The 27,486-nt window shown below is 38.4% G+C and overlaps 1 protein-coding gene across 8 annotated transcripts in view; it reads left to right on the forward strand.

The window, feature by feature from the left end:
• Positions 1-2,307: 2,307 nt before the first annotated feature.
• TRPC4 (transient receptor potential cation channel subfamily C member 4) overlaps positions 2,308-27,486 on the forward strand; it is a 196,269-nt gene continuing 171,090 nt past the window's right edge. For 7 of the 8 annotated variants that reach the window (XM_081551735.1, XM_081551736.1, XM_081551741.1 and 4 more), the window contains exon 1: positions 3,742-3,869. The gene's annotated coding sequence lies outside the window, so the exon portion shown is untranslated. Of the gene's footprint in view, positions 2,560-3,741; positions 3,870-27,486 lie in introns of those variants that run through there. The other variant, XM_081551738.1, reaches the window with a different exon arrangement.

Here is a 27,486-nt window from a genome sequence, read left to right on the forward strand (position 1 = left end):
GTCTACTGGATCATCAAAGAAGCAAGAGAGTTCTAGAAAAACATCTACTCCTGCCTTATTGACTATGCCAAAGCCTTTGACTGTGTGGATAACAACAAACTGTGGAAAATTCTGAAAGAGATGGGAATACCAGACTACTTGACCTGCCTCTTGAGAAATCTGTATGCAGGTTAGGAAGCAACAGTTAGAACTGGATATGGAACAACAGACTGGTTCCAAATCAGGAAAGGAGTACATAAAGGCTGTATATTGTCACCCTGCTTATTTAGCTTATATGCAGAGTACATCATGAGAAACGCTGGGCTGGAGGAAGCACAAGCTGGAATCAAGATTGCCGGGAGAAATATCAATAACCTCATATATGCAGATGACAACACAGTTATGGCAGAAAGCGAAGAAGAACTAAAGAGCCTCTTGATGAAAGTGAAAGAGGAGAGTGAAAAAGTTGGCTTAAAACTCAACATTCAGAAAACTAAGGTCATGGCATCTGGTCCCATCACTTCATGGCAAATAAATGGGGAAACAGTGGAAACTGCAAGACTTTATCTTTTTAGGCTCCAAAATCACTGTAGATGGTGACTGCAGCCATGAAATTAAAAGACACTTGCTCCTTGGAAGAAAAGTTATGACCAACCTAGACAGAGACAAAAGCAGAGACATTGCTTGGCCAACAAAGGTGCATCTAGTCAAAGCTATGGTTTTTCCAGTAGTCATGTATGGATGTGAGAGTTGGACTATAAAGAAAGCTGAGCGCTGAAGAACAGACACTTTTGAACTGTGGTGTTGGAGAAGACTCTTGAGAGTCCCTTGGACTGCAAAGAGATTGATACAGTCCATCCTAAGGGAAATCAGTCCTGAATATTCATTGGAGGGACTGATGCTGAAGCTGAAACTCAAATACTTCGGCCACCTTAATGGAAGAACTGACTCATTTGAAAAGACCATGATGCTGGGAAAGATTGAAGGCGGGAGGAGAAGGGGATGACAGAGGATGAGATGGTTGGATGGCATCATCAGCTCAATGGACATGAGTCTGAGTAAACTCCAGGAGTTGGTGATAGACAGGTAGGCCTGGCATGCTGCAGTCCATGGGGTCACAAAGAGTCAGACATGACTAAGCAACTGAACTGCCTGAGTGACTGATTACAGTTTATTTTAAAAGACACACGCAAACAAAATATGTAGAGTTTTGTTTATTAAAGGCTGAAATAAAACATTACCTCATGAATGTTAGCTTCACTTTTGCTTCTTAGGTATTGAAACACTTTAATTAGTGATAATTAATGGGGATATAGGCTTCCCAGGTGGCTCCGGGGTAAAGAATCTGCCTGCCAATGCAGGAGACATAGGTTCCGTCCCTGTCCCTGGGTCCAGAAGATCCCTTGGAGAAGGAAATGACAACCCACTCCAGTATTCTTGCCTGGGAAATCCCATGGACAAAGGAATTTGGTCGGGTACAGTTCATGGGGTCACAAAAGTGTGGGACACATCTTAGTAACTAAACAACAGCAAACAACAACAATGAGGATATAAATTATCTCATGAAAAATAGATTTCATAATCTATTATGTATAAAATAGATTTTCATATATATTGTCCTCCCTTCCCTTGTTAGAAAGTAGACTTGTATGTATTATAAAGTTCATTACCTTGCCTACAGATACATGTGTTTGCATATTTCATCACTGTTTAACATGAAAACATTCTACAAAGTGTTTAAAGATATTAAAGTACTTCTGTGGTTAAGAAGTAAAATGAGAAAGATTCAAGGAAAGAAAGAATCCCTTTGTTGTTTGCACACTTGTTTTCTGGAGAGATACTATAGGAACCACCTTTGCCTCTGGCCAACTGGGTATTCATTAGGGGAGGAAATGACCTAGAAATTTACAATAGAAGTCAAGGCTGGGCTTAGGATAAACCCTTGAGAAGAGCTGTAAACTAGAGAGAAAGAAACATTTAGGAATAAGAAAAGTGATTTAAAAAAAAAAAAGAAAACAGTATGCACATCACCCCAGTGGGTGATCCTTAGCAATTTCTTCTTTACTCATGTAAATACTCAAAAGGAAAAAAAAAAACTCTCAACTCTTGTGAACTAAAAAATAAGTAAAATTAAGACAGCCAAAAAGGAAATTGTCTTAATTTTGGGCTTTGGAGGCTGCGTGGGTCCAGCTTGCCGCCTATCCTTAACTCCCTTGGGGGAATATTTCTTGGGAAGAAAATGGTCCGCCTCCCCGCAGTCCTCAGAGCCCTGATTCCCAGAAGGTGTAACCACGCGTGGCTGGGACGGGGAGAAAGAGTGGCCACTCCTGTTGCACTAGTGCAAAGCCGGAGCAGCATCTGCTGAGATGGACTGGAGACCAGTGGCTCACCCCAGGGCTTTCGGGAAGTGGAAAGGAATCCAGTAGAACCAAGGGGTCTCAAGCCGAGTAATCGCTAGCTAGGATTCCGCGTGGAATCCACTCTCTATTTTACAGATTGGACTCTCCAGTCCCAGGGTCGTGACCAAGCAAGCCTCCGGGAGTGACAAGCTGGGAATCACCGCGCAGCAGTGACCAACAAGTAAGTTATTGCTAACTTTGCCAATATATATGACATTTCCTCTAACCACTTGAATCTGATTTTCAGGTGTGAACACCACAGTGATGGCCAAAAGATAACTTTTATCCTGAAATCGTCAGTACGCTGATGGGACCACCACCACCAACACACACACACCAACACACACACACCAACACACACACACCAACACACACACACCAACACACACACACACACACTCAATACATCCCACTTGGAGCAACGGGACCTCGCGCCCCTAGGCTGGTGCGCACCTGGGGGTGCGGAGGGGGGAGGGTTGTTTAAATTTTGGAAACTTACTGATTTCGTTGGAAAGAGCGAGCTGGACTGAGGGTGGGTGGAACGCCGCCGTCATTTATTCATTGCGACTGTCTCCACTGTGGACACTAGTAGCGAGTCGCAGACGCCTGCTCTTGCAGGGGAAGTCTGACACCTTGAGGACGCGAGAGGGGGTGCCAGGACCCCTGGGAGCCGGAGAGGGGGAAGCTTTGCGAGTTACCGGGTGAGGAGGGTGGGAGGCTACTTTTTCAAGTCGGGGGACTTGCAGCGCGGGGCTTGTTTACTTGGATGGGAGCAGGGTGATCAGCGGCCGGGTTCTGACGCGAACTGAAGTCGGACGGCCTGGGGCCGGGTTGGGGCGGGGGGGAGCCCGCCCGGAGCCTGGAGGTGTGTCTGGCTGGCCTCCAGGGTCACAGGGTGGGGTGCTGGCCACCGACTGGACTGGATGACCGCTGGCTTGTGGTGAGCTCGCCTGCCCAACGGGCTGACCCCAAACATCTGGCCCCGGGGCAGCGGAGGCTCTTCCCCGGGTCCTGCCCTCGCGCAGGTCCACCTCCACCGCGGCGCAGAGCGGCGCGTGGGACGCACATCTTTCCGAGTGGTCCCCTCCAAACCCGGACTGCGCTGACCCGGAGTCAGGTCGCCGCCGGAGACGCAGGGAGGGGTGCCTTCCTCTGGGTTCGTCGGCTGACAGCAGCTAACTTTACCCGGAGGGGTCCTTAAGGGCCGGGGGTGGGCGAGGTTCTCCTCCCCTGGCGCTCACCTCCCCCTCGCCCCAGGCCCTCCCCTCCCCCGCCTCGCGCGGCATCGCTCTCAGAGCATCCTCACTCCGCCCAGTTCGGTGCCAGCCGCGTGGGCTCCAGCTTCGTGCGTTTTCCTTGGAATGCTCGGAAACTCGGCGAAGACTAAGGAGATCCCGTTGGGATTTGCCGGGCGTGCGGGCACCGGGCAAAGCACTCGCGCTGCCGGCCTCCGCTCCAACCCCCTTCAGCCAGAAGATCGCAACTTTGCAGGTAAAGAGGGTGTCGCCTCAGAGCTCCATCTGGCTGGAGCCGCACCTCCCCTCGTTTCTGGGATCTCGGTTAAGTTTCTCAAGCTGCCTGGGAAGCCGGCTCCCTTTTCGGAGGCGGACATCCCTGGGGGTTACCAGATCCAGAGGCTCGGGCTCGCAAGGTTTCTCTTTAGGGCTGGGGACCGGATCTGTGGAGCTTTCGGTGGTTGACCTGGGCTGAACGCGAGTTTGGGGATGTTTCTCAGCATCTTACCGCACCCGGCTTTAAAGCAGGGGAGAGGGCAAAGACTGAACCCCCAATGTGACTTATATGGTAAACAAAGCAACAGAAGCCACGCCGTGGAGCTGGGGAGGAAGGCTGTTTTTAGCCTTTTATGCATTTGGAGAAAGTGGGAGATAGTGATGGCCCCTGGGCGCATATAAGGGAGACCTAGCCTCTGGTACCTAAACTGGGGTAATAAAGAAAGGACGGTGGTCAATATCCTGTCAATTAAACTCTGCGTCATTTTCATTCTCTATCAAAACACGGAAACACTTTGATCCGTGTCGCGGGACCCAGGCTAAGGGATTCCTAGTTCGCTTGGCAACTGAGATTCCAATTAAGCCAATGACCCTGTTTGCTACTTGACTGAATCACTGAGATTCGTTGCACAACTTGTTGTTCTAGCTGAGAAGTCGGCTGCCTTTTGTGATGAGGTAACTAGAGAATCCTGGAAGGGGATGGAGGGCTGGGAGAGACTGAGACAGGGAGCACCGAGACTTGCCTGTTTTCCCTGCGCTCTATTCACTATGGGGTATCCGTGTTCACAGGCTTTCTTGGGGGGCCCTTCTCAGTTAATATCCAGAACTGTAAAATGCAGCAAGTTGGCTTACTCTGAGTAAGCACCAAGCCAAAAGAGTGGGAGGAGACAGAAACAAGGTTTACTCCTTTTATTAAAAGGAAATTTGCAACAGACTTGTAAAATTGAAAAAAAAATCAGTTCTCATATAATTTCTGGATTTCCTATTACGGTCGTTGCTGCACAAAACATATTACAAATTCTATAAGTGAAAACGTTGGCTAGAGTTTGTTGTGTTTTTATTTTTTTAAGAAAAATTCTGAATTAGGGAGAGTAAGAACGTGTGGATATGTTAAAACATTGCAATCATGGCTATTGAAATCATTGGCTGTTTAAACTTAGATGGTAATACCTACTTCTAGTCATCCGGACAGTAGACCGAAACCTCTCCTTTTATGTATGGTAGGCAAAAAGTCAGTAAGATAAAGGGATAACTAGTAGTTTGAATATTAGAATCACAATTCAGTTAGATAAGTGCTTCTAAAGAAGCACTTTAAAGACTATCTTTATGAATTAATGTAAATCAACACATCAATAGAAGCTACATTGGCTTTATCAAAGTATTTTATGCAAATGTCTTGTATTAACGGAGGGTTAGTACAGGTAGAAAGAAAGCAAGTACATTCCTTGTTCCTGAATGAGACCACCGACCTGCAGAGGCTTTCAGTAGGGTTCTGATCAGAGCTCAGTTACTCTGTTAAGCTTGATGTTGTGAACTGAAGGGCCAATAGATTCATGCCAAGGGAGTTACACATGAAGAGAAATACTAATAGGTTAATGAAATTGATGCATAAGAGGTGCTTAATATTCACTGGGTGAATAAATATATAGTTAGGTAGGTAGACAGCTTAAATAAGGCATAGCAAGAAGATTCATAATTGCAAATTTAGAGAATTTCTTCCATTTAGGTGAGAACTTAAAGGAACGTGGGCATTCATCAAAGCATAAACTAAGTGCAAGAGATATAAGACATGTCTGTTTAGTAAAACCTGTCAAATATATTAACTCTCTTTCTGAAAAGCTTCGTTCTTGAAAAATACGTTTCAGTTTACTTGCTTCAGAGTCACTCTCATAGATACAAGTAGTGGAGTAAACTTCCATTACTTATAAGTTTTAAAGTTTTGTAATTTTACATTATTTGTTTCTGTGGCAGTTATTCCTGAAAAGTCAAGTTCGGATTACAAAGAAAAAACCATTAGAAAACTAAAGTTCTGTATGAATTCTATGGCCACTTTCGTTATTGAAGGTGTAAGAGATCAAATAACATTCCACCTAAGTTTGTTGCTGTTGTTTAGTCGCTAAGTCATGGCCAGCTCTTTGCAGACCCTGTGGACTGTAGCCCACCAGGCTCCTCTGTCCATGGGATTTCCCAGGCAAAAATACTGGAGTGGGTTGCCATTTCCTTCTTCATATAAGATAACCTTTATTAATTCATATTTTATGTAAGTAGGAAACACCATACATTGCTTTCATTCTTTCTGATTAAAGGAAATTTGCATATCTTATTCAGTACCAACATTTTAAACTTCTAAACTTAAAGCTTATAATAAATGTGATAAATTTCTATTGAAGTACAAAAATAACCATTAGGAATGTGCCAATTAGCTCTTCTGAATTGAAAATACTTTCATAAATATATTGCAGAAAATATTGTCATGATTTCACACCTGCATGTTTAATTGCCAGGATAATTTATGACAATTCAGATCATTAACATATTTAGCAATTGAAAACTTACATGATCTACCTTTTCTAATTAATTCACATATTGAGACAAAAATAAAAATAGGTACATTTTTGTTCAGTAGTTAATATTGTGAATATCAGTGCTCAAAGAGAAAGGATTTTGTAAATAAAGATAGAGAAGAAGTGATAAACACCAGCTCGAAAAGTAAAACTGTGGACTGAATATTTTACGAAAATGTGATTGTCTTATTTCTAAAAACAAGCTAGGTGAAGGGAAGTATAAACTATTAAGTTTTCTTTTTTTCAAAATCATGATTGATGAACATTTCATGAGATCAGATTTTAATGTGCATCTTTTCTTTCCAAGTTGTATTGTCTGGGCCGAACTGAAACTAGTGTTATTCACCTCTTCATTATCTATGGAAAACCCACCGGAAGCATTTTGGTTCTTATTAAAAATGACGTTGAAGAGACAGCTTAAAACAAAAACCTTGTCTTTTCACCTAATTTATGCTTCATCACCCCCCACAACACATGTTCATACCAAATAAACATTACAACTGATTAGTTCAACCCAACTTAAACTGGACATTTACTTCTATCTAGTTGTGATGAAAAGCTGTTTCGGAACTATTAATGTCATTCCTCTCCTTATGTTTCCTAGTTCTAATCCTCCAAGCTGCATTGAGACCTTAATATTTTAAGAAATTTGAGAATATTTTGATCAAGAATGTAATATCATGGCTGTATCTATTTAATCAGTGCAAATATAGACCTGCTCTCTGAGAACATCGGTACTACCGAAATAACACCTATGATGAAAAAATACTTTCAGAAGAAGAAGCTCTTCATTGGTGAAACTGAAAATTAAAGACACGTACATTGAAAATTTATCAGTTTGAAACTACATGGCTCCATGAACTATTCAGTACATGGAGTGAAATACTTAAGTCTCAATGATTCTTCTGAAAGTCATTTCACTTAAACAGGTTGTGAAAGAGAGATAATAGTTTCAGCAGTTGATCTTTTCTTGTAACTTAACTGTAGGTGATAGCCCATTAATATTAGTGTAGATTAGTCAATGCTTTGAAAAAACGTTTCCTTTGAAACTCGGCCGTGTCATTGAGTAATGGCTTCTTGAGAAGCAACAGATGACATATGGGCCCAGTTTTACACACAAAATTCAAAATGTTAAGTAAAACATTAATTTAAAAATAGGCCTCAATAGCTTTATCTAGCACACTCCATTCTTTTTGAGAAATGGCAAGTGAAATGTAATGAATCAGATACACATTCATTATACTCTGCCTGTAGTGTGCTATGGTTTAAAAATGTTGAAAAGTTACCATAAGTCATTTCCTTGAACAAATATTATCAATAGTAAAATTTACTTAAGACAGGAAGATAAGAATTATTACTAAAAAAGGAAAGTGGGAAAAAGAGAGGAAGTCAATATTTATGGGTACTTAAGGTATGCCAGGAACTGTGCTAGAAACTGAATTTTTTTCATCTTCACACCTACCCTAACACTAAGGTATTATTACTACCTTTTAAAGAATCTCAAAAGGCTAAATTGCTACCAAAAAAAAAAAAATCACAGAGTTTCTTTGTGGTAGTCAGAATTTGAACCCATGTCTACTTGATTCTAAAGCCAATACTCTTTTTACTGTATTCTTATGGTTTCAAAAATAAAATTAGTAATCTTTTAACAAGATCCATAAATTCATTGGATTCTTATAGCCATTTATTTATTGAGCTTTTCAAATGTTGTAACATTGGGACATAAATGACCCCATTGTAACGCTAGAATTTGAAACAACCCTGTGTTAACTAAAGCTCTATCCGTTTTGAAGCAGAGTAGATGAGATACTCAGCTTAAGCCAATTGTTCTGAAGATTATTTCCTTTCTTACTCTTGAATCTAAATGTAATGTGTGTGGAAAGAAAAAATAAGCTTATTTTCATGGATAAAATTCTAGATAATAGATTTTAAAATAGTATGAGATAATTTCTAAATAAATTATAATTTCTAATTTCTAAATACAATATTATCATTCAAACCTTGAAAACATCTGTAGGCTGTTGATAAAATGTCTTTGTACAAAACACAGTCATGTTAAGACAGGTTTATGTTGCATCTTATCAGTGTTATATGAAATTTCTAGAGAAGTGTTTTTGTCTTAATTTTAATTGCTTAATTATTTTGCATGTCCCTTGGTATTTAATGAAGGGAGCACTCTTTCATGCATCCCAAAAGACATGGTTCAGCTGGTGGCACATTTTAACACATTTGCCATTTTTTAAAAAAACATACACCTGCATTTAAAACCAATGTGCTTAAATCCAAAAACCCATTGACATTGAAGTTGAGGAAATAAATTTTTTGAATATATGTCATATATGACAAAAATTAGCACTGAAGTGATACCTATTCAGTAGATATTATTTGAATATTAGTAAAAGGATGATTGAATAAATAGATGAGTGACGCGCGAATTAGATCTTCATCTTTGCATTTTCTGGCGCAGATCCCTCTCTACAGAATAACTTTTCTCTTACTGCTTCCTGTCAAAATGTTCTCCAGGCACTAAACCTAGCTCAATATCACTGTCTCCTTGAAAGCTTCCTTCATGTCTCCAGGTGTCTCAAGTATAAATACAAGCAAAACCCTTGTTATAGTCTACCTTACAGATGGGTAGAGGTCTGTCTCCTAAACTAGACAGTAAACTCCTTTAAGAAACCCAGGGGATACTCAAAAACGTGTGAGTTTTAAAGTGACTTAGACTGTCATAAATATTACACTTCTGCAATTAAGCATACTTATTTCATAGTTTTATAATTCCATTGCTAAATCGTGCACTTATTTATTTATCTAATGAAGCCATTATAATAATAATTTGCACTTATACAATATTGTGAGTACTGTATTATTACTTCCTATCTTATAAACATTAACCCACCAATATTCAATGGACATAACTTCCAGTCAACTGGTGACTCTATAATGCTCATTTTCACAGAATTTATATAGACAGTTATTAATGTGCTTTAGTTTAAGTGACGTTGTGCTGAAATTCTTAGGAGGGAGTTTTTGTTCTTTTACACCGTAAGTGTGATTAGAGTTGAAAGAATATTTCTCAGGAACACTTACTGAACTCAAGGCAGTCAGAGACTTCTTTGGTGTGATTACAATTGTTAAATTAAGTTGAGAATTCATGTCAAAGCCTTGACAGCATATGATGTCCAGTTGTGGGTGGCATGAGGTTTTATTTTTTGGAGGGTGATTAGTAGTTTTTTATTCTTTTTATTCTGCCGGGTTAATTTGTTACAAATGAAAGTTTACAAACAGTGTTCAGGTACCCTTTGTTGTTGTTTAGTAGTCAACTTTTGTCTGATTGTTTGTGACCCCGCGGACTGTAGCCCACCAGGCTCCTCTGTCCATGGGATTCTCCAGACAAGAATACTGGAGTGGGTTGCCATTTCCTTCTCCAGGAGATCTTCCCAACCCAGGGATGGAACCTGCCTCTCCTGCCGGGCAGGCAGATTCTTTACCACTGAGTCACCTGGGAAGGTCTCAGGTATCCTGCTGTACCTTTAATATATTTTACCTTTAAATGATGGTGAAGAAGCTACACAATTGTGTTAGCTAATACCCTGTGCATACCAGGATCATAGTTCATAGCTCAATGCATCATAATTTTTATTTTCACAGAATTAAGATACTTAGTGTTCAACATATACTTTTTGAATGGGTGAATGGAATGAATGAATGCATGAGTGATTGTTGTCAGCTGCTATGCTCAACCTCTCTATTTTAATATGCTGTTCTTTCAAGGAACTGGTTATATACCAGTATGAATCACCCCAAAAATGATGGAAGGATGAAAGGACTGGAGTGATGCATAATGTACATTGGGTGAAGGGTGGAGAGTCCATCATGTTTTATATATAACCATCCCTACTGTTTGTGAAACATGGGTATCATTTTATATAAAAATCTTTTTTATGATAACATTTTATGATATGAAAAACCTTTCATGATAGGTAGAGTAGGGCTGCATACCTACCCTGAAGATCACACTGAAGACTGCACTTTAAATGAATTCTCTTCTGTGGTGGTTGTAGTTTGATAAGCAATTTTTAGGTTCATTTAATTGTATGATGATACACACACACGCAAACACACATATATGCATTTAAACATATACCGACACTTAAAACCTGCCTTTGAATTCATTAATTAAACATAAATTATATATATATCTCCATCTGTATGTACTGTATATGTATATATAAGTAAGTAAACCTATACATATAGCTATATATAATGCCATATAAATAGTACAGAATGAGAAAGAGCAGGACTTTCCCAGAGACTGCTCCTGGGGACAGGTTATTAAGATGATGCTTGCAGAGTAATTACCAGAGATAGTGGGATTAAAATTGTTAGCAAAGAAGGTAGAGTTGCCCATAAAAGACAATAAAAGTTATTTGCCAGCTTGTTAGCATCTCTATGAAATGGTTAGACATGTACTGAATGACTTGGAAGGTCATCTAATTCAAAAGTTTTTTTTTTAAAGATATACTCTCATATCTTACCAAAAGCTTTTTTTTTAATAGTAGATACATATTATATACATATACACACACACATATATATACACACATGGCATGTTTGATGAAGGACTTAGTTAATGTATGACAGTCATCCCCACTAGATGCTAAGAATAAAGAGGTACATCTCATCTTTTTTGTTTAAGATTTCAAAAAAAAGATTCTCCTAAGCCTCTTAGTAACATGTTCTAGTGTCCCCTGTTATCTTGTAGATATTTTGCTGTTTTCAGTTCAGTTCAGTCGTTCAGTCGTATCCAACTCTTTGCGACCCCATGAATCGCAGCACGCCAGGCCTCCCTGTCCATCACCAACTCTCGGAGTTTACCCAAACCCATGTCCATCAAGTTAGTTATGCCATCCAACTATCTCATCCTCTGTCGTCCCATTCTCCTCCTGCCCCCAATCCTTCCCAGCATTAGGGTCTTTTCCAATGAGTCAACTCTTCGCATGAGGAGGCCAAAGTATTGGAGTTTCCGCTTCAACATCAGTCCTTCCAATGAACACCCAGGACTGATCTCCTTTAGGATGGACTGGCTGGATCTCCCTGCAGTCCAAGGGACTCTCAAGAGTCTTATCCAACACCACAGTTCAAAAGCATCAATTCTTCGGCACTCAGCTTTCTTCATTGTCCAACTCTCACATCTATACATGACCACTGGAAAAACCATAGCCTTGACTAGACGGACCTTTGTTGGCAAAGTAATGTCTCTGCTTTTAAATAAGCTATCTAGGTTGGTCATAACCTTCCTTCCAAGGAGTAAGCGTCTTTTAATTTCATGGCTGCAATCACCATCAGCAGTGATTTTGGAGCCCCCCAAAATAAAGTCTGACACTGTTTCCACTGTTTCCCCATCTATTTGCCATGAAGTGATGGTACCAGATGCCATGATCTTAGTTTTCTGAACATTATTGTCACCTAATCTCGTCTCATGGAAATGGCAAACTCATTCAGAAAATAACACAAGTCAAACTAAGATGAATATAGTCTACAATTGGAATTAAAAACAATGACATCGGGTCACATTGGAAGAAATCCAAATCCACCTTCTCTTCCTTGTCTCAAATTATTGTTTCCTATAAAAATAGGGCTTAAAGTTTCCAACTATAAATTTATGTTCAATTTACATAGCATTATTGAGACTGTTAAAGATGGTGCTTTCCTTTTATATATAGATATTACTGAGTTAACCATTCAAAGGAGATAAATTGTTTTCCAAAGTCTTGATGGATTTATGGTGATATACCCACATGGTGCCCAATCCCCCTTTGAACCAATGAAACAAACCTAAGAGAAGAAGACCATTTTAAAGCTAAGGGTGTCTTAACTTGGATCCTCACACCCCTATCCCATTGCCTTGGGACATAAAACACTTTGGCTCAAGAAAGTCTTGTATGGACCCATTCTAGAATCATCTAGGAGTTCTCAATATGCACTGTTAGTATTTTCTAGGAAGCTCTTATGTCTACAGCTGAGGATGTATTGAAGACCTCGACATAGACCATCTACCTCATAATCTTAAATTTTAGGAACAAAAAAGAGACTGCAGTAAGCTACATGCTTCTTTTTGGAATCATTTTTGGGGAACTTCATTCCTAGGACTATCCACTCTTTACCAGGATTTTTTATTTTCTGAGAATCATCATGTGAAATAATCAGAGTGCCTATCTCTAAGCCTCTGAGAGCCTCTACAATTAAAGAGAAAGAAATATTTTTAAAGAACACTCAAATATTAGGGTTATTATTGCTCCATAAGATATTAAATAGTTTTGTATCTTAAAAAAAGATTTGTCTTTCTGTATGTGCTGTATAAAAAGAAAATGTTGGCAGAGGCAAAAGACTTACTTGCTTATCTGGTTCATTTTAACCTCACAGCTTAACATTCTGATTTGTAATGTGCAAGCTACTTAGAGAACTGAACCACGTATTTTCATTTAGCACTCCAGCATGTTCTTGGAACAAAGTAAACCAGCAAATGATTTTGCCCTTTCATGAATAAAAGAAGCCTTAATGAAAAAGCATTTCATTATAATAGTACTTATGATAAAGAATTTTCCCCAACATATAAAATAGCAACAATTTTAACCTGAAGAACAAAAACTGCTTTTTGTTTGTTGTACTGAACAGGGAACCACTAAAACCAGAACTTTCTAATCTTCCTAAATATTTTTTTACTAGTTATTATATTGCTATAATTAAAATATTGGGAACAAATATATATTAAAAAATCACCTTTTTTTTTAAGGAATAGTTAATGGTTTTTATAAGCACAAAATGTGTAAGATCTGTTTTATAATGCAATATTTTAGCCTCTGATTTTTTTCTTAACATAGATGTCTACAAAATAAAAATAGAGACAGGAGACAACCTGAGTGAGAAGAAGTCAACACATTGTGTTTTTGAAATGATCCATTGTTGAATAGCCTAGATATATTTGAACCATATAACCCTGATTCATTTCAGTTTACTTAAAGTTATTTGAAAGCTGAGATACTCTAAGAGTCAAGATCTTCAAAAATATACAAGGACTGTGTGTCAAATATTGAATATGATTAAAGGTAATCTCTACTCATAGAATATATTGCTACTCAGTAGCTTTTAGGAGTGTTTCATAGTCTAACAGAACTTATTTTGATTTTAATACCTGGATATACAGGTATAATAAAGACAGTGACTTCTCAAAGGGTTTCATGTACCCTTTGGTTCATCTCCAATGCAACATTCAATATCTACTGCTTGCACTCCATCCATCGTTATACCTACAGATGAACATCTTCAATTGTCCAGTTGGTCCTGTGTGTAGGGCTGCTCCTGCATAGATTGGAGGTTGATGACAGAGGAATGGCCATATAGGAACCAACATTCCCTGCTGCCTCTATCAGATCAGGGTATTTCCATAGGCAGATGGCCACTATGATGAACATTTATTTCTCTGGACATTTATAAAAGTGTGGTAAGGTTCTGCATTCATGGTGAAATTTAATTGCAACCTCTAATGAATTATGGCTTCTGATAAAATACTCTAGTTTCTGTAAGTTAGAGATAAAAGTTTCTTTCCAATATATTTAAGAAAATTTCATATTAAGTAGGGCTTAAGCAAAGGATTTTAAGAAAGGGGATTTCATATTGTTACATTCTTTCTTGATATACAAGAAGAGGCACGATTAAACTATTGGGTTAAGAAAAATGATCAGTTGTACTCTGCTCCATTATGATGGGAAAATCATTGTGTGGTTGAAACTGGGATTTCTGCCCATTTTTGTGCTTTACACTGAAATGAATGCTAACCATAATCACAAGGATAAATGCTATATGAATTCACTATAAAAATCTGTGTGAATATATTGTGTCTTATCTCAAATAACAAATACTTAAGATATACTACTGACTATTAATGACTACTCATTAATTTTAAAGAGTTTGACATTTTAATTTTAATGCATGCAGCAAATACTTCTAGTTTATTTTCCCAAAATTCATAGCAGCACTTTGAAAGTGTTTGTCAATTATTTGATATATATTGTGAGACCAACCAATACAAAATATTTACCTGACTATTGATGAGCTATTGTTGTCTTTTTTATTTCTTATCACAGAAAATGGTGGAAATAAACTTGAAGGACAGTATACTGATCTTTTAAAAAATAAAATTTTGTACATGGAGACACATGCATTTGGTAGAGGAATGGGTTGAGTTGGATAGAGTTAATTTTTTAATTTTTTTTAAGAACAATTATAAATCTGTTTTATTTTTATTTTGGTTTTCTTTTATATTATTATAATTGCAGATGCTACACCTGCTGTCTTTAGATGCCCTCTGCCATCCATCTGTAGGCAACCAAGAGTTCTCTTCAGTATGTTAGTGTCAGTGGGCCAAAACTTTCTAGGTTTTTCTTTGATTGAAAATGTTTTTATTTGATCTCACTTTTAAGGCTATTCCTATTGTTTGGAGTATTCTAGATTGGAAATTTTTTTCTTCCAGTACTCTATGCTCCTCAGTTGACTTTTAGCTTCTGTCATTTCTGCTGAAATGTCAACCATCAGTCTGATTATGGCTCCTTTGAGGGCAATATATTCTTTATTTTTGGTTGCTTTTATGCTTTCTTTTAGTCTTTTGTTTTCATTAGTTTTACGATCATGTACCAAACTGAGCTTTTTAGATTTCTTTTGCTTGGTATTTGAAACACTTCTTAAATATGACTTGATATCTTTTATCAGTTTCGGAAAATTCTTGTTCATTAAACTTCAGACAGGTTGTTTTGCACTTACCTTTTCCCCTTTAATGCCTCCAATTATTCATACTTTTTTCCTTTTACTCTGTGCCATATTTCTAGTATTCTTTTATTAATTATTCTTTTAATGTATTTCCATGCATTTTTACTTTCTCTGCTATCATCTGGGTATTTTGAATGGTTTTATCTATCCTCTGAGAGGCAGATAAGATGGGAGTAAACATCTTAAACCACTCAGAACCTGAGCAGATAAGAGGCTAATTTCAACCTTTGTGCAAGACTATGAACCCCTGGTTGACCCCCAGGATATGTTGTAGGACCCCAGGGTCTGAGCACCTTGGCTATGTAGTAAGACCACTCCTCCTTTAAGGTTCCAGAATAATGAATTTTATCTCTGCAGTTTTGCAAGACTGATGAATACTCTGCTCTAAATTTCAGCAGCTTTCTTACTTATTTTCCTGCAAAGCTTAAGTTTTTAACAAATGCTTTGAGAAAAGAGCTGCTGAGTGTGAGACATACTTCCATCTGTCTCCCTTCTTACTAGGACATGAGACCCTTGCATTTGCCTTGGCAAATGCATTGAGAGGAAATGTGGTTTGTAGAAGGTCAAGTCATCTCTCAGTGGTTTCTCTCCAACTAAGATACTGACTCCAAATACTCATTAGCTTTGCAACTCTTTTTTAAGTTGATTTTTTTAAAAATTTATTTCGTATTGGAGTATAGTTGATTTACAATGTTGTCTTAGTCTCAGATGTACAGCAAAGTGATTCAGCTATACATATACAAATATCCATTCTTTTTCAGATTGTTTTCCCATAAGTTATTACAGAGTATTGAGTAGAGTTCCCTGTGCTATACAGTAGGTCCTTGTTGACTATTTTATATATAGCAGTGTATATTAATCTGAACCTCCTAATTTATCCCTGTCCCTACCTTTCCCCTTTGGTAACCATATATTTGTTTTCTAAGTCTATGAGTCTGTTTCTGTTTTGTAAATAAGTTCACTTGTATCATTGTTTTAGATCCTACTTGTAAGTGATTTCATATGCTATTTGTCTTTGTCTGAGATGGGAATATCAGACCAACTGGCCTGCCTCTTGAGAAACCTGTATGCAGGTCAGGAAGCAACAGTTAGAACTGGACATGGAACAACAGACTGGTTCCAAATAGGAAAAGGAGTCCGTCAAGGCTGTATATTGTCACCCTGCTTATTTAACTTATATGCAGAGTACATCATGAGAAATGCTGGGCTGGAGGAAGCACAAGCTGGAATCAACATTGCCGGGAGAAATATCAATAACCTCAGATACGCCAATGACACCACCCTTATGGCAGACAGTGAAGAAGAACTAAAGAGCCTTTTGATGAAAATGAAAGAGGAGAGTGAAAAAATTGGCTTAAAGCTCAACATTCAGAAAACTAAGATCATGGCATCCGGTTGCATCACTTCATGGCAGATAGATGGGCAAGCAGTAGAAACAGCGGCTGACTTTATTTTTCTGGGCTCCAAAATCACTGCAGATGGTGACTGCAGCCATGAAATTAAAAGACGCTTACTCCTTGGAAGGGAAGTTATGACCAACCTAGACAGCATATTAAAAAGCAGAGACATTACTTTGCTAACAAAGGTCTGTCTAGTCAAGGTTGTGGTTTTCCCAGTAGTCATGTATGGATGTGAGAGTTGGACTATAAAGAAAGCTGAGCGCCGAAGAATTGATGCTTTTGAACTGTGGTGTTAGAGAAGACTCTTGAGAGTCCCTTGGACTGCAAGGAGATCCAACCAGTCCATCCTAAAGGAGATCAGTCCTGGGTGTTCATTGGAAGGACTGATATTGAAGCTGAAACTCCAATACTTTGGCCACCTGATGCAAAGAGCTGACTCATTGGAAAAGACCCTGATGCTGGGAAAGATTGAGGGCAGGAGGAGAAGGGAACAACAGAGGATGAGATGGCTGGATGGCATCACCGACTCAATGGACATGGGTTTGGGTGGACTCAGGGAGTTGGTGATGGACAGGGAGGCCTGGCGTTCTGTGGTTCATGGGGTCACAGAGTCGGACACAACTGAGAGACTGAACTGAACTGAACTGAACTGACTTAACTTCACTTAGTATGATAACTGCAGCTCTTCTTTAGATAAAGATTTATTTGCTTGTTTGTTTATATTTACCCAACTTTTCTAAATGTTATCGAAAGAAATATTAGGCCGCTACATGCCATACGATCATAGTCAGAAACATAGGTTCTTCTTTTATATTTTGAATTTAGTGCCAAAAAATTTAGTCAAAATTTTAAAGAAAGAAATTACACGTATATGGTTTAGTATAGATACATAAATATACCCACAGAGAGGAATATAGCAACTGCAAAGTAGTTTCAGAATTTTTAAACTGATTTTTTTTATTAGCTCAGAAGTAACCTTATTCTTACAAAATTACCAAGTCTTTGACTTTAGAACAATCATTTTAAACAACCAATTTAAAGCTATTTTGTATAAAATAATAAATTCTAAGTAAAGCTGTATTAATGTGACTCAAATCAATTGTAATTAAGTTTAAACTAATAGCTCTTTCTTACTGAATCACACAAATACACTATTAACTTAACAAAAAGTAGAGCAATATAATGCAGTAGCCATTTGACCTCTTTGTCACTGAGGTGAGATTTTTTCCAGGCCTGTGGTTTTCTGAGTAATCTTCATTTCTCCCACTCAACGTCCATTACATGAAGATGGGAAAGTGTCCAGGCTCTCTGCTGTTTGTGTTACAGTTATAACTGTTATGGCTAAAATTGCCTAAAGCCTGATCAATTTCCTTAAAGGTGTTCTGTGGATGTACCCAACACTATGGTACACCTTTTCCTTTAATTGGAGGCATCAGCCAAACCTGCCTATGAGATATTTTCTCTGAATCCTTCATCAGTATCGCTGCAGAATTTGATTACCATATCTGCTAGTTGTGTTTATATGATACAAATCAGTCTTTGTTTACCCGAAGATATGCATTGTCTTTTTTGAAAAAATATATGTGTGGGTTTCTTTTGTACAAAATGGATTCAGGAGTAGATGGGGAGGATGCTCTCTTCCCAGTGAAGACAGTCTAGATCCATCACTGGACCCAGCACAGCATGGCCTCAGCTCCATCCTGACGAGTGAGTTAGGTTGTCAGCTGAACCTTCTGGGGCTGGAGAATTTTATGTTTTCCCCACAGTCCCTTACAGGTTAATAATTGGCTTTAAGTATGATGAAGCCTAAGTGGAAAGGGTCTGGGTAAAAGATCAGTTACGTTTGCCCAGAAGAGAGTGGGGAGTTGAAGTAAATTCTATGCTCAGTGCTGGTTGGTTCTGACCCAGAAATGAGATCCATATTTGTCTTTTGAGATGACAGTCCTAACCTGTCCCTCAGCCCACAGTCTACTGCCATGGTTGTGACCATGGTCCTGAAGACTACATCTATATCCATGGAAAACAGTTCATCGCATGGTCAACAACATGTGTACCATCTCTGAGCTTCAGGTGTGAAAGTGAAAGTGTTAGTCACTCAGTCGTATCCAATGCTTTGTGACCCTGTGGACTGTAGCCTGCCAAGCTTCTCTGGCCATGGAATTCTCCAGGCACGAATACTGGAGTAGGTAGCCATTCCTTTCTCCAGGGGATCTTCCTGACCCAGGGTTTGAAGCATTGCAAGCAGATGCTTTACCATCTGAGTCACCAGGGAAGCCTTCAGGAGCATCTACCATAAAGCCAGACTTTTCTACCAAGCCCGGGATTCATCCTAGTTGTGGGTATCAGTAGCTTGTTCCTTTAAATTCTTTAGTAGTCTTCCTTGATGTGGGTGACCAGCTTTCATTAACAGCTGGGAGAACACTATGGACAAGCTGGAGGGCAGCTGAGCTCACTTGCCCACAAGACCTAAGCCTCTGTAGCTACACACCCAGTCTTCTCACCAAGAAGCCCATAGAGTTCATCTAACTGTGGGAATTGAGGCCCATGCAATGGGGCTGTGATGGAACTTCAGTCCCTCTCCTGATATATCTAGAGGGAGGTAACCAGGCTCTTTCCCTGTAATTGTGGGGTGCCATCTGGAGCACCTTTACCCAAGACAGTCCTTGAGGAAAGAGCATATGTTCAGGGTCTTTCAAACCTGACCTAGAAGGCCATTTCATTTCTTCTCCAAAGACCTGAAAAAGCCAATAATTTAGTCCTTAATTCTTTGTGACCTGAATACTTACTTACTTTCATTTCCACACACCATTTGGATTTGCCAGAAAGCCATCATGCCACTTTTCTCTTATTAGTACTAATGACCAAGAGCGTCTTATCATGGACCCAAAGGCTTTCTTGGATGACTTCAGTAAACATTCAGTTGTCTCCTAACTGGATCTGCATTTACCTAGACAATGGGTTGTGAGTGGGGTATAAAATTGGAGGGGTCTGTCTATCAGGTGGTGCAGTGGTAAGGAATCTGCCTGTGAATGCAGTAGATGAAAGAGACACAGGTTCAATCCCTGGGTCAGGAAGTGCCCCCAGAGGAGGAAATGGCAACCCACTCCAGTATTCTTGCCTGGAAAGTTCCATGTCCAGAGGAGTCTCAGGGGCTACAGTCCATGGGGTCACAAAGAGTCGGACACAGCTGAGTATGCACACACCATGCTCTACTTCTGGTCTTCTCAGTGGAGACCTCAAGTTCCATCCATTGCTGTATGTCTTGACACGCCCGCTAGTAGACCATGTGCTCTGACAGACAGGAATGATGTGGACTAAGGAAGAACTCAGAAACCTGAATATCTTTCCCCTCCATATAATCCTGTGTCCCCTGCCCTCGTTGTCTGCTGTCTCTGTCTGCCCTGATGCTCCACGGATGCTGTCCTGGTTGCAGTTTGTATATTAAAGTCTTTACTACTGAAGTTTTTTGATGATCAAAAAATTTATACTGTATGTATTTTTTTACAAACATCAATTTTGAGATACAATTCTGCAAAACTGAAAGACTTTCAAGACCAAAATCCTCTTTGAGCCATTAAGTCGCTCAAACTTTAACCATATTGGATTCCATTTTCTCGAGTGTTTTGTGAAAAGTCACACATCTAATGCAGTTTTTCTTGAAATCTAGTCTCTTGATTTTTGGTATCACATTGGAGCTTAAAGTCACATGTAGCTCCCCAAATACACAATTATAATACCAAATAATTAGCTGGCTTTTAATAAATTTTGGGACCAGCTAAGAGTATGGGAAGTTTACAGTGCTCTGAGAGTGGCTAGAATGAAGTTTTCCAATTCTTTTATTCTGAAAATAGCAATAAAGTAACATGAGTTCGCATTTAATGAGTGATTATATGGCAGGCCTTAGGCTGTTTGCTTTGCCTGCATTATCTTGTTGCCTTGGGACAAATCATCACCCCCATTTTACAGATAAGGAAAATAAAGGCTGAGGTTGATAAAATAGCATTCCCAAGTCACATAGTTATTATGTGGTAGTTCCCTGAATTAAACCCAAACCTGACACATTCCACAACAAAGTTTCTTAACATTTATGCTATAAGATAATGCAAGCTTGGAATCTGAAATATTTTCTCAGTGTACCCACAAGAATTATTGAGCAGTCACTAGTTTTCTTATTTATTAGTCTTAGCATGTATGACATCACGTTTTCAAGCCTGTTCACATTTTATTTGTTGTTGTTGTTTAGTCACTAAGTCATGTCAGACTCTTTTGCAGTCCTATGGACTGTAGCCTGCTAGGCTCCTCTGTCCATGGGATTTTCCAGGCAAGAACACTGGAGTGGGCTGACATTTCCTTCTCCAGGGGTTCTTCCCGACCCAGGGCTAGACCCTGCGCCTACTGTTTTGGCAGACAGATTCTTCACCACTGAGCCACTTGCTAAAGTGTTAAATTTTTAGGGACTGGATTTAAAGCCAATTGTACAATGACTGGGAAAACACTGTCCTTATTCCTTCCTTTTTAGTTCTTATCTGTATTTATCAATGTCAATTTCAGGAAAACTCACCCAATCTCTATCTTTCTTTCCCTTTTCAAGTCTATTTTAAACAAGACTGTTTCAAGGTCTGCCTCTTGATTTATATTTTGTGTGTGTCTGTGTGGTTTTTGATAGACACCATCTCTAACCACGAGAAATCATTCCTTTGTTTTCTGTTGCTGTATTTTTGTCATTTTGCAAATGTAAGAGAACTGAAATGATAGAGTATTTGATCTTTGGGGACTGGCTGCTTTCACTCAGTATCAATGCTGTTGAGATTGATCCACAGTATTTTGTGTTTCAATAGTTTGTTCCTTATTTATTGATGAGTAGTATCCCATAGTGTGGATGAACCACATGCTGCTTAATGCCTGGGTTATTTTCAGATTGTTACCGTCACCAACAATACCGCTATAAACATTTGTGTACCAATTTTTGCGTGAACATAGCTCTTCATTTATCTGGGATACATGCCCAGATTGTAATTGTTGAGTCATATGCTAGTTGCATATTTATTTACTTTTATTTTTTAAGAAACTGCTACAACTACTTTTCCACGTGACTGTAGCACTTTATAGCCTTAGCAAAAATATATGAATGATCCAGGTTCTCTACATTCTTATCACAAAAGGACATTGGAACGTAGAATAAGGTAACATCTGTACCTTCACACCATTATTATATTTTATTCTAAAATTCAGCCATTCTTCTAGTAGTGATATCTCATTGTGGCATTAATTTGCATTTCTCCAGTAGCTAATGATGTCAGGTATCATTTTATGTGCTTATTTGCATCTGTATATCATCTTCCAGTGACTGTCTCTTTATGTATTTAGCACATTATCTAACGTGTTTTTGTTCTTGTTTTCAATGTTGAGATTTGAGAGTACTTTAAGTATCTGTATACTAGTCATTTATCTAGTGTGGTTTGTAAGTATTTTCTTCACATCTATGGTTTGTCATTCAATATTCTTAAACAAATCATTTTCAGGGTGAAAATTTTAATTTTGATGAAATCCAATTGTATCATTTTTTTTTCTTTTATAGCACCTTTTTAAAAAGGAAAAAAATAAAGCATAGAGAAAACAAGCGATTTATTCAAATCCCCACAGCAAAGAAAGCCAGCTTATTGACTTCTTCTCTTGCTTCTAGTTATAGCTTCACAAGTCTAATGGGCTACAGTCCATGGGGTCGCAAAGAGTCGGACACAACTGAGTGATTAACACACACATACATACATACAGTCATACTGTTTCCCTCTGTCTGGGCCATTCTTATTTCTGTTGACATACAGGTATACCATAAATTTCTTCTTGTGTATTTTTTATTAAATGCATGAATGCTTATCATGACCTTCTGTAAATCATCTGTTCTTATATACAGTTAATCACAATTTGAACTATTTTTCTTTTTATTTCTCATCATTCCAAATAATGAAGGACAGGGAAGCCAGGCATGCTGCAGTCCATGGGGTTGCAAAGAGTCTGACATGACTGAGCAACTGAGCAACAACAAAAATTACTTACAATGCATCATCTCTAGCTACTGATAAAACATTTATTGCTTTTGTGGTGATTACAGTTAGGTGGGTCTGTCTTGAATTCCAGATTTAAGATCAGTTAATTACTTGAGTAGCAAAAAAAAAAAATTCCATTAAGAATGACTCTGGATTTGCAGAGGAGAAGATAGATCCCCAAGCCAATACTCAACTCTGTAATGATATATGCATTCATAGTTATTATAGTGCAAATGAATCTTAATGGTTTTTCAACTATAGAATGAAACTTTAGCCAAAAGATGGAGGGCCAATTGTAGTGACAGAACCTACTGGAAATGTTATAAAGTTGAAAATGTATAAGTAAATTTATAGCTCACATAAGTCAGGAGGTGAAATTTAAAATGAGAACAGAACATGAAATATAAATTTATGAAAATTTTTATTTATGAATGGTATTTAAAATTATGAATATTATTAAATACAGATTTATAAATGTTATTTAAATATACATTTATGAATACTATTCTAAAATATAAAATAGTTTGAACCATATGAAACTGCCTATATGTAATGATTTTTTTTTTTATACAAAATGACTATTTCATATGATTCATCCTGGTGCTAGTAGTAAAGAACCCACCACAAATGCAGGGAAGATCCCCTGAAGGAGGGCATGGCAAACCACTCCAGTATTCTTGCCTGGAGAATCCCATTGACAGAGGAACCTGGTGGGTTTCAGACCATAGGGTAACTCCAGACATGACTGAAGTGACTTAGCACACATGCAATACTAAAATAACAGTCATCATGAGGTGGAAAATACAGAAGATTGGGAAGAGATAGTGTATGAGAAGAAGGTCCTTATCATTCATAGCAGGACACCAATAGAAAAGTGTCTAAAGGATCATATTAAAATATTTTTTTACAAAATTAATCTTTGTAATTATTAACTTTCAGATACCAATCACATTCATATTGAACCTGTCTTCATATTTTTTAGCCTTGTTGATGTGTAATTGACTAATAAACTGTAAGATATTTAAAATGGACATTGTGGTGATTTGATACAGGTCTGCATAGTGAAAGGATTCCCCCCATCTAGTTAAAAACCCACCATCTCGCATATTTTTTTTTTTGATGAGAACATTTAGCTTCTCCTCTTTTAGCAAATTTCAACTATAAAATACAGTTTTTTCAACTACAGTCACCACGTTGTTATACATTAGATCTTCAGCTCTTATTCATCTCATAGTTGAAGGTTTATACCCTTTTAGCAATCTCTCACTAGTTTCCCTAAACTCACATCCCAGCTCTTACGAACCACTTTTCTACTCTCTATTTCTATGGGTTTGATTATTTTTTTAGATTCTATATGTAAGTTAGACCATACAGGATTTGTCTTTCTGGTCTGGCTTATTTCACTCGGTCTAATGTCCTCAGGGCTCAATCATGTTGTTACAAATGGCATAATTTCCTTCTTTCTATGGCTGAATAATATTCTAGTGTGTGTGTGTGTGTGTGTGTGTGTGTGTGTGTGTATGCTGGGTTGGACAAAAAGTACATTTAGATTTTTCTGTAACATCCTATGGAAAAACCCGAAGGAAATTTTTGACCAACCGATACATCACATCTTCTTTATCCATTCATCCGCTGAAGGATATTTGGGCTGTTTCCCTGTCTTTGCTATTGTGAATAATGCTGCAGTGAACATGAGAGTGTGGCTATCTCTTTGATATCCTCTTTTCATATTCTTTGAATATATATCCAAAAGTGGGAATTTTGGATCATATGGTACTTCCATTTTAAATTTTTTAGGAAACACACAAATGTTGTAAACACTTCTTTTGTCTTTTTTTAATAATAATTGTATTAAAGATTTCTAATTTTTAATAATACTTTTCATTTGCAGCATTGCCTTTCTAAGACTGATTGCCAGAAATGGCTAGGAATATTTTTTCCTGTAGTAACAAATACCTAACAACAGTAACAATGAAAAGGCAGAATCAAATAACTGATGTGGCTTCTTCTGGAATCAACCTTGCTTTTATTTGATTTGATTTATCTTCCCAGCATTTCCACTGACATAACCTGTCCATAAAATTGTAGTGTAAAACACAAGAAACTGCATATTACTTTCTGCTTGCAAAAATTCTGCTTTAGGTAAAATTTATGTCTGAAAATTAATTATTAATGAAATGGCTAATAAAAAGATTCATATCTCAGACTCAAATCTGATTGTTTTTACAGGAATTACCCAAGGCAGATGGAATTTTCTAGTTGATGGGATGTTATAGTTAAAAGCATTTGAGAAAGATATTAACATGATGACACACTACTTTCACAGTGTGTGCCATTTAAATTTTGCTAAACCACCCAGTCATTTGGAAGGAAGTGATTGAAGCCTCAGATCTGAGGTTATTTAGACCGCAGTTTAAGTCACATCCACTAACTCGATAACCTTGTACAAATTACTTACTATTTCTAATCCTCAGGCTTCTCATCTGTAAACTGAGGATAAGCATATCTAGCTAACTGTGGTAAGGTTAGCTTATCACCAACAGTGGTGGTAGTTGGTAAGATATATAAAACAAATATGTCACAGGGCCAGGAGCATAATATTCTTTCACTAAGTGGTGGAATCACAGCTAATAATTTGTTACTGAAGGTTCAATATGGAAATTGAATCAAAGCTCACAGATTGTTTCTAAGCGAAATGAGTGTAACTTTTTTCGTTGAAATCGCGTTCTCTATCACTAGTAGAGATGCCCTGGGTATACCTGCATTATAAAACAGATAATGCCCTTGACCCTAAAGATATTCTTTAAGTTTTAAAGAGAATGATATGATTAAAGACTAGTTTTAGAGGCGAAGAACTAATGGCTTCTGCTATAGTCCTTCGCATCATTTTGTAGTAGAATGAGGATCCCTCTGAGGGGGGAAAGTAGAAGAAAAGAAATCACATGATAACTCCAGATGGGAGTAGGCAGAGCTATTGTGTATCAAGGCAACTTTGACAAAACAACAGTCATTAGAAAATGGATTTCATGACGACCAGCATCCCCCGTATACTTTGTTTTTCTTTGCTTTTATTCCAGCAGCAATAAAGAGAGAGGATGTACAAGACAAAAAAAAAAAAAAAAACTAAGGGAGTAGGATTTATCCAGAATTCATCCAGATGTGGTGAAGGAATAAGGGTATATGCTCAGTCACTTGGCACTTATCTAAAGATTCTACGATAGGAACTGTGTCAAAGAGAGGGTTCCGAAGCAAAAACCTTAACACAGGAAATATGATAAGAACACATTCCTACCTATCTTAGAATTTCATTACAAACTGATGAGGAAAATAATCCATTTCAGTGTGGATTAGGTTTAGGGATAACTGTTGTTTAGGATAATTCCAGTTGTTTAGGAATAGGGTTTGTAGGAAAGGATCTCCTTGAAATGGCTTGATCATTTTTGACCCACTATCAGTAACATAATTCATCTTCAAAGGCAAACCCAATGAGCAAAATTTTGATTTTTGTAAGTAGCAGCTTTCTTTAAATAATAACTTATAGTTAAAACCAACTAAGAGTAAATCTGACTTAAAGTATTAAAAAACAACATATCATTTAGCTTTAAAAACTTTAAAACAACACAGAAACAAAAAGAACACTCTAGAATATATTATTGCTTTGAGGGTCTTACTGCTTATTGTTGTTGGTAAGGCAATAGTAGTGTCTGACTCTTTGTGACCCCCATGGACTGTAGCATGCCAGGCTTCCCTGTTCTCCACTATCTCCCCGAGTTTGCTCAAACGCATGTCCATTGAGTTGGTGATGCTATCTAACCATCCTCTGTCATCCCCTTCTCCTCCTGCCTTCAATCTTTCCCAGCATCAGGCTTTTTTCCAGTGAGTCGGCTCTTCGCATCAGGTGGCTGAAGTACTGAAGCTTCAGCTTCAGCATCAGTCATTCCAGTGAATATTCAGGGTTGATTTCCTTAGGATTGGCTGGTTTGACCTGGCCATTTCAGGTTGTGTTCTCTATTACACAGACACAGAAATGGAGGTGAGAGCCTGCTGTGTATTTATTACAGACCGGAAGAAAGAGTTAGGAAGCAGGATTGGCAAGAGCATCAAGTTGAGTTGTGGTGCAAACTCCAGGGTAACCTTGGCTGATCCCATAGGATGCTCAGAGGTTAGCCTGACTCCAGATTTACCTGACCCGTGATGCAGTGACTGGACTTTCTACTCCTGCATCAATTAATCATTTGCTGTGTCGCGACCCCAACAGTTGTGACCTTGGGTTAGGTGAAGGGACTGGCGGCTGAAAGCTGTCCCCTATCCACATGGGCAGCAGTTGATGCAATCAAGCCTTAACTGAAGAGGGATCTGGGTGACACATTACAATACCACCAAAAAGTTTTCTCCAAACTCTTAGCTACAATTATAACAAATTCTCTCAGTTCAGTTCAGCTGCTCAGTCATGTCTGACTCTTTGCGACCTCGTAGACTGTTGCAAGCCAGGCTTCTCTGTCCATCCCCGACTCCCAGAGCTTACTCAGACTGATGTCCATAGAGTCAGTGATGCCATCCAACCATCTCATCCTCTGTCATCCCCTTCTCCTCTGCATATCTGAGGTTATTGATATTTCTCCCGGCAATCTTGATTCCAGCTTGTGCTTTATCCAGCCCAGCATTTCACATGATGTTCTCTGCATATAAGATAAATAAGCAGGGTGACAATATACAGCCTTGACATACTCCTTTCACTATTTGGAACCAGTCTGTTGTTC

Source organism: Giraffa tippelskirchi, chromosome 12 (genome assembly GCF_054371585.1).
Source record: "Giraffa tippelskirchi isolate mGirTip1 chromosome 12, T2T-mGirTip1v1.2.pri, whole genome shotgun sequence".
NCBI lineage: Eukaryota > Metazoa > Chordata > Mammalia > Artiodactyla > Giraffidae > Giraffa > Giraffa tippelskirchi.